Raw genomic sequence first — 13075 nt, forward strand, 5'->3', positions numbered from 1 at the left:
GCTAAGACTAGACATTCAAAAGGCACTGTTGACCCTCAGCAGCAGCAGGATCCCACTCAAACACAATCTACAAACTTATAGCTGGGCAAAACTCCCATTCTACCATTACAATCAGGCCAGGGGATCAACTTTGGGTCAATGGAGAGTGCAAGAGGGAATGCAGGAGCAGCACTACACATACCTTAAAACGATGTGTCAATCTGGTGAAGCTATAACACAAGACTACTTGCATGCCAAATAGCAAAAGCAATAAGTGATAGACAGGGCTAAGTGATTCCACAACCAATGGATCAGATCTAAGCTCTATAGCCCTGTCATGTTAAGTCATGAATGGTGGTGGACAACTAAACATATTGCTTCTGGAAGAGGTTCCACAAATATCCCTATCCGCAATATTAGGGAAACTTAGCAATTCAGTGTGAAGATAAGGCTGAAGCATTTGAAAAACTCTTCATCTGGAAGTGGCAAGTGCATGATCCATCTTGGCCTCCTTCAGAGGACTCCAGCATCACAGATGCCAGTCTTCAGGCAATTCGATTCATTTATAGCAATATCAAGAAATGGCAGGAGTCACCAGAAACTGCAAATGCTACGGGTCCTGTCAACATTCCAGCAATTGTACTGAAGACTTATGCTCCAGAACTTGCCGTACACCTAGCGAAGAAGTTCCAGTAGAGCAACAGCACTGGCATCTACCCACCAATGTGGAAAATTGTCCAGGTATCCTGTATAAAAAAGCAGGACAATTTGACCCAAACAATCACTGTCCCATTTGTCTGCTTACAATCATGGAAGTGATGGAAGGTAAAGACTATCAATAACTGTGTTATTAAGCAGCACTTGCTTAGCAATAACCAGCTCACTACTTCTCAGTTTGGGTTCGATGAGGGCCACTCAACTCCTGACCTCATTACAGCATTGGTTCAAACTTGGACAAAAGAGCTTAACTCTACAGGGGAGGAATACTTTTCACTTGCCTGAATAAGTGCAGCTCCAATAACAAGAAGCTTAACACCATCCAGCTTGAAGCAGTTGGGTTGATTGTCACCATATCCACAAACATCGACTCGCTGTACCATCGATGCACAACAGTAGCTCTATGTACCATATACAAGTTCACTGCAGAAATTCATAAAACTCCTTAGAAAGCAGCTTTCAAACCCACAACAATTGCCATCTAGAAGAGCAAGGGCAGGAGATACATGGGAATAATATTACTCACAAGTTCCTCTCCAAGCATTCACTGTCCTGACTTGGAAATCTATTGCTGTTCCTTCAGCATTGCTGGGTCACAATCCTGGAATTCCTTGCCTTATGGCATGCCCACATCTACATCAACGGGACTCAGGTTGAGAAAGGGAAGAGCATTAAGTTCCTAAGAGTGACGATAACCGACAACCTGTCCTGGACTTCCCACATAGGTGCGACAGTCAAGAAGGCACAACAACGCCTCTTCTTCCTCAGGAAGCTCAGGAAATTTGGCATGCCCATAAGGTCCCTCAACTTCTACATTGAAATCATATTGTCCGGGTGCATAACAGCCTGGTATGGCAACTGCTCCGCCCAGCAGTTAAGAAACTACAGAAGGTGGTGTGTACAGCCCAGACCATCATGGAAGCCAACCTTCCATCCATGGACTCCGTTTACTTGGCTCGCTGCCATGGGAAGGCTGCCAACATCATGCAAGACCCATTGCATCCTGGTTACGACCTCCTACAACCTCTTCCGTCAGGCAGAAGGTACCGAAGCCTGAACACACGCATGAGCAGGTTGAGGAACAGCTTCTTCCCAGCAGTTATCAGACTGATAAATGGACTCTTTAGCATCAAATAATGCTGATCTTGCTAACGTCAATCTTCTAGCACACACCTTGTCCAATGTAACCTGTATGCCTCTGTCTAAGTCTTTTTGATCTGTATATCCTTTTGCTTACTATGATCTGCCTGTGCCACTCGTAAACAATGCTTTTTACTGTATTTTGGTAGATGTGACGATAAATCTATTAATCAATCAATTGAGTGTACCTACACCAGTGCAGTGGTTGAAAAAGGTGGCTCACCACCACCTTCTCAAGGGCAATTAGGAATAAATACTGGTTGGGCTAGTGATGCTGACATGACGTAAATGAATTTTAAAAATTGGTAAATTCAGTGTCACAGAATCACAAAAGTGTTACAGCACAGAGTGAGGCTAATTGACCTACACCCTTGCACATTGGATGATTATTTGAATAGAAACAATGTCCTCTTGAATTCCTCAGTTGAACCTCCTTCCAACACACTTCCAGGCAACACATTCCAGATCCAACAACTCGTTTGGAAAAGCTTTTTTCACATTATACTTGGTTCTTTCGCAAATTACTTTAATGTGTTGTCTTGTTCTTGATCCTTTTAATGCAGGAACAGTTTCTCCCTTTCCAAACTACCCAGACCTGTCCTGATTTTGAAAACCTCAGTCAGATCTCCTAAGAAGAGAATTTGCTGTGGTTCAGTCAAACAGACCAGGAAGTGCTGCAGCTTGACTGTTGGTTTGAGTGATCTTAGCTGATCTCAGCTGAGGAAGTGTTACAGACTGCGCTGGGTTGAGGTGAAGGGCAAAATTAGCTTGAACTCTTCCTGAAATAACTCCACAGAGGCTGGTATCCCGTCACCAAGTCACCCTTTCTTTACACATGGGAAAATCCTTGGCACTGGTGCGGCTTCCTCAGAGCCAGCTCTCAGAGTGAACAGAATCTCTGACATGTCTGTTTGTATCTGTCAGCCAGGGCTCCCTGATTAGACCAGGTTAACAGCCCCAATCAGGGAACTCATATTCTATGAAGTCCACTTGATTGACCTCATTACAATCACTACACTTCTGGTTTGTTTTAAGTGATCTGTAATGAGCAAGTTAAGTTCACTTTAACTATACCACTTACGATCTCCAGTACGTTCAACAGATCACATTTTAATCCTTGAGTGCAAATAAAATGCAAGTTTAGAGGTTATTAAAATTTAGCTTTGTCGGCCATTGCAGCGCCGTCAGTGTGTTACTGGACAAGAAATCCTATGAGTATGAATTCAAATCCCACTTTAGCAATGAAATCAAATGCTGTTAATCTGGTGATACACTCTATGTTGCCTGGCAGGCCATTGAATTGTAAATACAATCATTGCAGGGCAACTAGGGTTAGGCAATAAACATGGCCTGGTGATCCTCCCGAGGACAAATGAAATAAAAGCTATTACACTGTGTTTTCAGGCAAAGTGGAGCCAGCAGTGTGATACTCACTTCACTTCAAAGTACTTTATTGGTTGCAAAGCACTTTGGGATATCCTGCAGCTGTTAAAGACACTATAGAAATGCAAGTTCTTTTTATTTATCTTTACTTACTGGCTACCACTGTTCTAAAGCAATATCAGACTTTTCCTTGGTGTGATTCTAAAAGGATTATGGTGGGTTTGAAATAACTCCCCTCCCACCACCAGTTCACCAATCACATGCACAAAAATAAAAATTGGCTCCTCCTTTTTAATCACAGCTAATCTTCTTCACAAACATCAGCTCCTCCACCACAGCTTAGACAGTCTAGAGCAGAACAGGAAATGACTCTCAGTGTGTACACCACCAATTGGTTGACTTTTCATTCCAGCTGCTCTGTAAACATATTTTCAGTTGAAAGTTTATTTATAGAACAGCTTCATGGCTTTCAGATCCCATAACAGAGGGGCATGATCTTGAATATTTCAGGTACTTACGAACAGCGAGTTATGGGACAGTGTTTCCTTGACCTCCTGTCCCTCCTGTGGGAAATGCTTTCCCATAATTTCAACACTAAGACCCAAAGCCAAAACAAACGTTAGGTCACTCAGTGGAAGTCTAGTTCCTGTCACGCATGTTTGCACTATAAGTTTGAAAGATTTTAAAAAATCAAAGCCTTTCTAGAAACTGTTACACACTTTTAAAAATGAATCTTTCATGTGGTTACAAAGAACAGAAATAAACAGGTTTTAGAAATGTAATATGACATACAATAACTCATTTTTAAAAGATCATGTCAACGATAGTCTCTGTACTGTATCACTGATATATTTTCAAATGGAACTTACTGTAAATTCAGTAAAAGAAAACTAATTTTAAATGAAAGAGATATTACACAATATTACTTATAATTTCTTCAGTTTCTGCTGGCTGTTTTGGTGTGTCTGTTCTGTACTCACCAGATTATGTGCACGTACCCACTTGCAGTGAGTGTCTGTCTGTGCTGGTAGAGGGTGCAAGGACATTGTGTGATGGCTAACCCTCTGAGATTCCCCCTACCCCGCACCCCTCCTCCACAGCTGTCTTCTCCAGCTTTTGGCTCTTTGGCCCAACACTGGCCTGTAGGTGAGAACAGATAGATTGAAGGCTTATGTACTTCCCATGTATCATTCCAATTATCCCTACTGTGGACCTCCATGCGTTCAGTGTTGCACATGTGAGGACTGTGTGCAGTGTGTGCCAGATGCATTTTTGTGCTCACCGCACTCATCCACTCAGTTGCAGGCCAGTTGATAAAACTGCCCTCCCTATTAGCAACAGAGTAACTGCTATATTGTCCTTCAACTTCTAAGGGCTCCTCCTCCATGGCAGGCAAGATGGACAGAAACGGCATCCGTCTATCTGTCTTGGCCCATTCCTTCAGGTTGTGGAATGGTTTCTTCTACAACCACAAAATGACCATGCTATGTATATCCATGGAGACAAGCACAACACGTCTGCTGATGGGAGCCCAATAGTTCATGATAGTCCCACAGAGGTCTCTTGCATGTAGCTACTTTCAATGGAATTTAGTGAGATGAGCAAAAACAGACAGGTGCCTATCATCAAGATTCAGCCATTCCTCTGATGGAAGAAACTACTGCTTGGTTCCATTCCCACTAACTGGTTTGACCCACCATCTCCACTAAATGCAATCTCTCACATTGAAAAGAACTTCGGAATACTCAGCTTACCAGACTGGTTCCATGTTTTGGAGCTTGGGTGACCACGTAGCTGCTGACCCCCTCCATAATTTCCATCCAGTCTTACGTGGAAACATAGCTAGTTTCTACTTAGAGATAGTAAGAACTGCAGGTGCTGGAGTCAGAGACAACACAGTGTGGAGCTGGAGGAACACAGCAGGCCAGGCAGCATCAGAGGAGCAGGAAAGTCGACATTTCAGGTTGGGACCCTTCTTCAGAAATGGAGGAGGGGGAAGGGAGCTCAGAAGTAAATAGACAGAGAAGGGGTGGGGCTGGGAAAAGTAGGTGGGATGGTGATAGGTGAGTGCAGGTAGGCAGTGGCGGGGATTGGTCAGTGAGGTGGGAGGGGGGAATAGGTGGGAGAGAAGATGGACAGGATATGTCAGGTTGTGTCAGGTCAAGGAGGCGAGGATGAGAGGGAAGGTTGGTTAAAGGATGAGGCCGGGGATGGGGAGATTTCCTCTGCAGACTGCAGGAGAACCTGTGGGGAGGCATCGCTGATCTGATGCGTCACTCTGGGTCTTCATTCTGTCATTTTACCTGCCACTACTTCCTTTCAAATTTCAGCTTTCCAGACAGCAATAAATGGGAGGCTGCAAATACCTGCCTCCTCTTCACCTCCACCCTCTCAATGGGCAGTCCCCTGGGGCTCCTAACTCTAATTGACTGGCCACTAGAAGATTGTAATGATGTCAAGTGCTTCTCACTTAAAGGAAGACTATACCCACTTCTGCTCCTGATTGTGGGACTTACAGTCTAGCCTTAAAATTTAGTCCAGTTTTCACTTGATCAGATGTTGAACAAATTTAAAGTTGTAAGCATAACTTCAAAATACTTAATGCCAAGTGCAGTCAGTGTTCATTCAGAGAAGCTTATCACATTAATTACAGGAGCTTTTTGTCTAACACAATCATTAGAATAGAAAAGTAGAATTGGAAACATTTTTAAGTTCTTAGTTGGGGAAATGATTCAATTTATTTTTGGAAGTGTAGGAAGAGTAATAAAGTTGGCAGTTTATGTAAACATCAGACATCTAATTATCCAGGGATAATGGTGGTGCATTATAGTATTCAAGCTCACTATCTTGGTCTTCAATGAATGTGTATTGGTTTTAATTATATCAAATCTCAAAGTAGCTGCTAAACTTCATACTGGCACATGGCAAATTCAGCACTAAAACTTCACAGCCTCATTGTGAAGCTATTTACAAGTAGGCTCATGTGATTGTTAGAAAAATATTTTTAAACTGTGTTTGAGAATATGTTCTTGTGGATTTCTTGTCTCCAACGATTCAAATTTTCTTATTTTAATTAATATTTAACTGCTCAATTTAGTTTTATTGTTAAGACAGAAGAGCCTGTTGAGTAATGATCAGCACTTCACATAAGATCTGATATTTATGCCCTCCACCATTGCGAGTTTGGACCTAGAGAGGGCATTTAATTCGGTGGGGTGATACTGCCAACTTCCTATCTCCACCCTGAATAAATCCATGCAATGGTGCCATGTAGACCAGACTATAGATAAGGAGTGTATATTTAAGGATATTAGTGAACTGGATGGTTTTTTACAATTGACAAAGTTGTCATAGTCACTATTGCTGAGTCTAGCTTAATATTCCAGATTCATCAATAGAATTCAAATTCTACAAGTTACCATGGTGGAACTTATACCGTGGCCTCACAGCATTAGTCTCAGCCCTCTGGGTTACTCGTACTTATCACAATGCCATAACCATCTCCGGCCACAATTTCGGGCAAGAACTCAGGTTTCAAATCAATATCCTCAATTTATCCAGAGCAATGACAGAGGTATATGAAAGAAGAGTAACTAAAGTAAGTGTGGGACCTTTGGAGGATGCAACTGGGGAATTAGTAACAAAGAACAGGAAAATGACGAATAATTTAAACCAATATATTGCAATAGTTTTCATCGTGGAGGACACTATAAACATTCCAAAGGTAACAAATAAGCAAGGTGCAAATAGGTTCTTGTAGATGTCTCTATCACAAGGGACAAAGTATTGAACAAACTAATTGAACTGAAGACAAACAAGTTACCAGGACCTGATGGTCTGCATCTCTGGGTTTTAAAGAAAATGCTGCAGAGATAATGGAGACATTAGTTGGAGTCCGGAAGGGCTCTAGTGGATTGGAAAACGAGATTGTGACGTACCTGTTCAAGAAGGGAGGGAGACAGATAGCAGGAATCTATAGGTCAGTTAGTCTAACAAGTATTATTGGGTAAATGTTATACGTCATTATTAAGGAAAGACTGGTGGGACATTTAGAAAAGCTGAACACAATCAAACAGAGTTTTGAAAACAAAGTCATATTTGACCAATTTGCTAGAGTTCTTCAAGGTTATGAAAAGCAGTTAATAATGGGAAACCAGTGGATGGAATATTCTTATGTTTCTGGAAGGTATTTATTAAGGTGCAACATGGAAAGTCATTGCACAAGACAGGATGTCACAGCAGTGCGAGTAATGTATTAGCATGGATTGAGGATTGGTTAGAGTCACACAGTCATAGAGCTTTACAGCAGGGAAACAAGCCCTTTGGCCCAACTCATCCCTGTTGCCCAGTTTTCACAACTAATCTAGTCCCATTTGCTTACATTTGGTCTGCATCCCTCCATACCTATTCCATCCATGCACTGTCCAAATGTTTCTTAAATGACAAAATTGTACTTGCTTCCACCACTACCTCTGGCAGCACATTCTATGAAACTCACCATCCTCTGTGTGAAAAAATTGCCCCTCTGGACCCATTTGTATTTCTACCCTCTCACCTTAAACCAATGCCCTCTACTTTTAGACTCCCCTACCATGGGGAAAAGCAGTTGACTATCAATCTTATCTATGCCGCTCGTGATTTTATAGACCTCTATAAGGTCACCCCTCAGTGTCCTATGCTCCAGGGAAAAACGTCCCAGCCTATCCTTTTGTTGACATGCAAAAAGATGAAGAGTTGAGATTAATGGAGCGTGAGAAGGTTAAATCCAGTACCAATGTCCTGTGCTCAAACGAAGGAGACTATGATGGGATGAGGGAGGAGTTAGGTAAAGTAAAATGGGGGCAAAAACTTTATGGTGGGTCAATTGAGGAACAGCGGAGGACTTTCAAAACGATTTTTCACAGTGCTCAGCAGAAGTATATTCCAGTGATAAGGAAGAACTGTAGGAAAAGAAATAGTCAGCCATGGATGTCTAAGAAAATAAAGGAAAGTATCAGATTAAAAAAAAAATACAGAAAAGCAACGATTAGTGGGAAACTAGTAGACTGGGAAATCTTTAAAGGCCAACAGGAAGCCACAAAAAAAGTTATAAAGTAAAGTAAGATAGATTATGAGAGTAAGCTAGCTCAAAATATAAGAACAGGCAGCAAAATTTTCTATAAATATGTAAATCGTAAAAGTGTGGCGAAGGTAAACATTGGTCCTTTAGAGGATGAGAAGGCCAATTTAATAACTGGGAATGAGGAAATAGCCGAGGCATTAAACTGTTATTTTGTGTCGGTCTTCACAGTGGAAGATACAAATAACATGCCGAAAACTGATGGCAAGAAGATTACAGCAGGTGAGGACCTAGAAACTATCATTATCACTAAGGAGGCAGTGCTGGGCAGCTAATGGGGCTAAAGGTAGACAAGTTTCCTGGCCCTGATGAAATGCATCCCAGGGTACTAAAAGACGTGATGGGGGAAATAGCAAATGCACTAGTAATTATTTACCAAAATTCACTGGACTCTGGGGTGGTTCCCGCAGATCGGAAAACAGCCAATGTGACGCCACTGTTTAAATAAGGAAGTAGACAAATAGCAGGTAACTATAGGCCAATTAGCTTAACTTCGGTAGTGGGAAAAATGCTTGAATCTATCATTAAGGAAGAAATAGCAAGACATCTGGATATAAATTCTCCCATTGGGAACACCCAGCATGGGTTCATGAAGGGTAGGTCATGTTTACCTAATCTGGTGGAATTCTTTGAGAACATTACTTGCATGGTAGACAATGGGGAATCTGTGGATGTAGTGTATCTAGATTTCCAGAAGGCATTTGACAAGGTGCCACACCAAAGGTTGCTACATAAGATAAAGTTGCACGGTATTACAGGTAATGTATTGGCATGGATAGAGGATTGGTTGACCAGTAGAAAGCAAAGAGTAGGGGTAAATGGGTGTTTTTCTGGTTGGCGGTCAGTGGCTAGTGGTGTGCCTCAGGGATCAGTGTTGGGACCGCAATTGTTTACAATTTACATAGATGATTTGGAGTTGGGGACTAAGTTTGGTGTCTCAAAATTTGCAGATGACACTAAGGTGAGTGGTAAAGCAAAGTGTGCAGAATACACTAAAAGTCTGCAGAGGGATATAGATAGTCTAAGTGAGTGGGCAAAGGTCTGGCAGATGGAGTACAATGTTGATAAGTGTGAGGTCATCCATTTTGGTAGGAATAACAGCAAAATGTTTTAAATGGTAAAAAATTGCAGCACGCTGCTGTGCAGAGGGACTTGGCTGTCCTTGTGCATGAATCGCTGAAGGTGGGATTGCAGGTGCAGCAGGTAATTAAAAAGGCAAATGGAATTTTGTCTGCCATTGCTAGAGGGATGAAGTTTAAAAACAGGGAGGCTATGCTGCAGCTGTATAGAGTTCTGGTAAGGCCACACCTGGAGTACTGTGTGCAGTTTTGGTCTCCTTACTTGAGAAGAGATATACTAGCACTGGAGGGGGTGCAGAGGAGATTCACTCGGTTGATTCCAGAGTTGAGAGAGTTGGATTATGAGGAAGGACTGAATAGGCTGGGATTATTCTCATTGGAATTCAGAAGAATGAGGGGAGATCTTATAGAAACATATAAGATTATGAAGGGACTAGATAAGGTGGAGGCAGGGAGGTTGTTTCCACTAGCAGGTGAAACTAGGACTAGAGGGCATCGCCTCAAAATAAAGGGAAGCAGATGTAGGACTGAGGTCAGGAGGAACTTCTTCACCAAAGGGTTGTGAATCTGTGGAATTCCCTGCCCAGTGAAGTGGTTGAAGCTCCCTCGCTGAATGTTTTTAAGGCAAGGCTAGATAAATTTTTGAACAGTAAAGGAATTAAGGGTTATGGTGAGTGGGTGGGTAAGTGGAGCTGAGTCTCAAAAAGATCAGCCATGATTTTACTAAATGGCGGGGCAGGCTCAAGGGGCCAGATGGCCTACTCCTGCTCCTATTTCTTATGTTCTTATGTTCTTATTCATGGGTCTTTTTCAGATCGGAAACTTGTAACTAGTGGAGTGTCATAAGGATTAGTCCTAGAATCTCAATCATTTACAACCTTTATGAATGACTTGGAGGAGGGAGCAGAATGTAACATATCCAAATATGCCGACAATACAAAAATAGTTGGGAGTATATGTTATTGTGAGGACATAAGGAATTTGCAAGGGGATACAGATAGGTTGAGTAAGCAGGCAAAAGTTACCAATTCAAATTTAATGTAGAAAAATGTGAAATTATTCACTTTGAAGGGAAGAATCAACAGGCAGACTGTTACTTAAATGGTGAGAAACTCCAAAAAACTGCAGTGCAGAGAGATCTAGATGACCCTGTGCATGAAACTCAAAAAAGTTAGCATGCTGGTACAACAATTAATTAAAAAGGTAAATGGAATTTTGGCCTTTCTTGCTGGAGTTTGGAGTTTAGAAACAGAGAAGCCTTGTTATAGCTGTACAGGGTGACGGTGAGATTGCATCTTGAGAATTGAGTCTTTAAAATATATTTATATGATTAGTTTTATATTTATAAAAGGATATACTTGCATTGGAGACAGTTCAAAAGAGGTTGACTAGGTGGAATCCTGGGGTGAAAGGATAAACTTATCAAGAACAGCTAAACAATAAAGGCCTACGTTGGCCCATTATTCATTAGACTTTAGAAGAATGAGGAGTGATCTTATTGAAAAAAACAAGATTCTGAAGATCTTGACATGGTAGGTTTTGAGAAGATGTTTACACTAGTGGGGGAAGCTCATAGTAGGGGGCTTAGCTACAGAATAAGAAAACGTTCATTTAAAACTGAGATGTGAAGTGAATTCTTCTCCCTGAGTGTGGTGAGTGACTGGAATTGTCTACCCAAGAAGGTTATGGAGACTAGGTCACTGAAAACATTTAAAGAGGAGATTGTTGTGAAGTTGGTATCATTCTTATGGATTGGAAGGCAGTACGTTAGAATTTGTTTGTAAAATAATAGGGGAAGAGTGTGTGGTCCCTTTAAAAGATTTTTTTTTTCAGTCTTGGAAATTAAAAATAAATGTCTGCAGGCAGCAGCAGATGCACAGAGATTTCTTGAAATGGTATCAAAAGGCTATACTGTGAGCAGGCAAGGCAGAATTTTTACCAAGACAACTGGTTTTTGAATTTAGCCAATTAGTTTAAAACCTAGATACCAAAGCCCATTTAAATTTAAATCTGATGGTTTTGACAAGCTCAGACCAATCCTATTGTAAGAAATTAATAGGTCATCAAGGCTATAAAAGAAGAGGGCACTTGAAAATCAGTGTAAGAGCAAACTGCCATCTGTTAAGAGAAAAGTTCTCAACAATTATCAGCTCTAAAAAGAGAGAAAATCAATGGCTCTCACAGAAATCTCTAAGATCTTAGAGTAAGCACTCTTAGCTAATATTCCTGACATAAGAATTGAACGGAGGAAAGCATTCCTGACTAGAGGGCAGTGGAGAAGGCAAAGAACATTCCAGAAGACTTACCCTGGCTGTAATTTTGAGAGACTATGTTTTAATTTTTTTTGGCTAATTTGGTTTATACAAGTGATACTTATATTTATTGGAACAGCATACCATTAGAATTTTGTTTTATTCAGGAATAATTCGTCGCTAAGGGGGAATTGTTTGGTTTGATAGTAGTTTTGTTAATTGCTTAACTGTTAGAGTTGGATAAATAAATTGTTACTTGTTGGCTGTAGAGTGACTGCCAGGAGTTCATTTTATTTCACCTCTCTTTTGTAACATATTGGGATGTGAGAGGCAAGTTATACCACTTTTCACATTTCCTTTAATAGATTACAAGGTGAAGTAAGCTTCTCTGGGAGTTTTGGTTTTAATTATCAGACAGTTGTCATCCCCTGCTTCATAACAAGATGGATAGATTTTTGAAACATCAGTGTGTTGAGGGCTATGCTGAATTGGCATGAAAAAGGAATTGAAGCCTGGAGCAGATCAGCTGTGATCTTGTTGAATGGTAGGGCAGGCATGAGGGGACAAATGGCCTACTCTTGCTCCTATATTTTCTTCAGTTCTTATTAACTGAACAAGAGTTGAAGGAATACTTATGAACAACTTAATTATATAAAAGTAGAAAAACTAAACAGTAAAGTATCATAAGAACATAAGAAACAGGAGCAGGGGTAAGCCATCTGGCCCATCGAGCCTGCCCCACCATTCAATAAGATCACAGCTGATTTTTTTGCGTACTCAGGTCCACTTACTGGCCCGTTCACCATAACCCTTAATTCCATTACTATTCAAAAATCTATCTATCTTTGCCTTAAAAGCATTCAACAAGATAGCTTCAATTGCTTCAATGGGCAGGGAATTCCACAGATTCACAACCCTTTGGGTGAAGAAGTTCCTCCTCAACTCAGTCCGAAATCTGCTCCCCCTTATTTTGAGGCTATGCCCCTTGGTTCTACTTTCCCTCACCCATAGAAACAACCTCCCTGCTTCTATGTTATCTAGTCGCTTCATAATGTTATGTCTTTCAATAAGATCAATCCTCTTTCTTCTATATTCCAATGAGTATAGTCCTAGACTACTCAATCTATCCTCATAAGCCAACCCTCTCAACTCCGGAATCAAACTAGTGAACCTGCTCTGCACCCCTTCCAGTGACAGTACATCTTTTCTCAAGTAAGGAGACCAAAACTGTACACAGTACTCCAGGTATGGCCTCACCAGTATCCTGTACTGCTGCAGCATAACCTCCCTATTTTTAAACTCCATACCCTCTAACAATGAAGGACAAAATTCCAATATCAATGTATCAATAAAGAAACAATCAGAAGACTTTCAGTACACTGCCATCTATCTTCTGCAGTCTAATT

This window comes from Rhincodon typus, chromosome 16 (genome assembly GCF_021869965.1).
Source record: "Rhincodon typus isolate 14 chromosome 16, sRhiTyp1.1, whole genome shotgun sequence".
Taxonomy (NCBI): Eukaryota; Metazoa; Chordata; class Chondrichthyes; order Orectolobiformes; family Rhincodontidae; genus Rhincodon; species Rhincodon typus.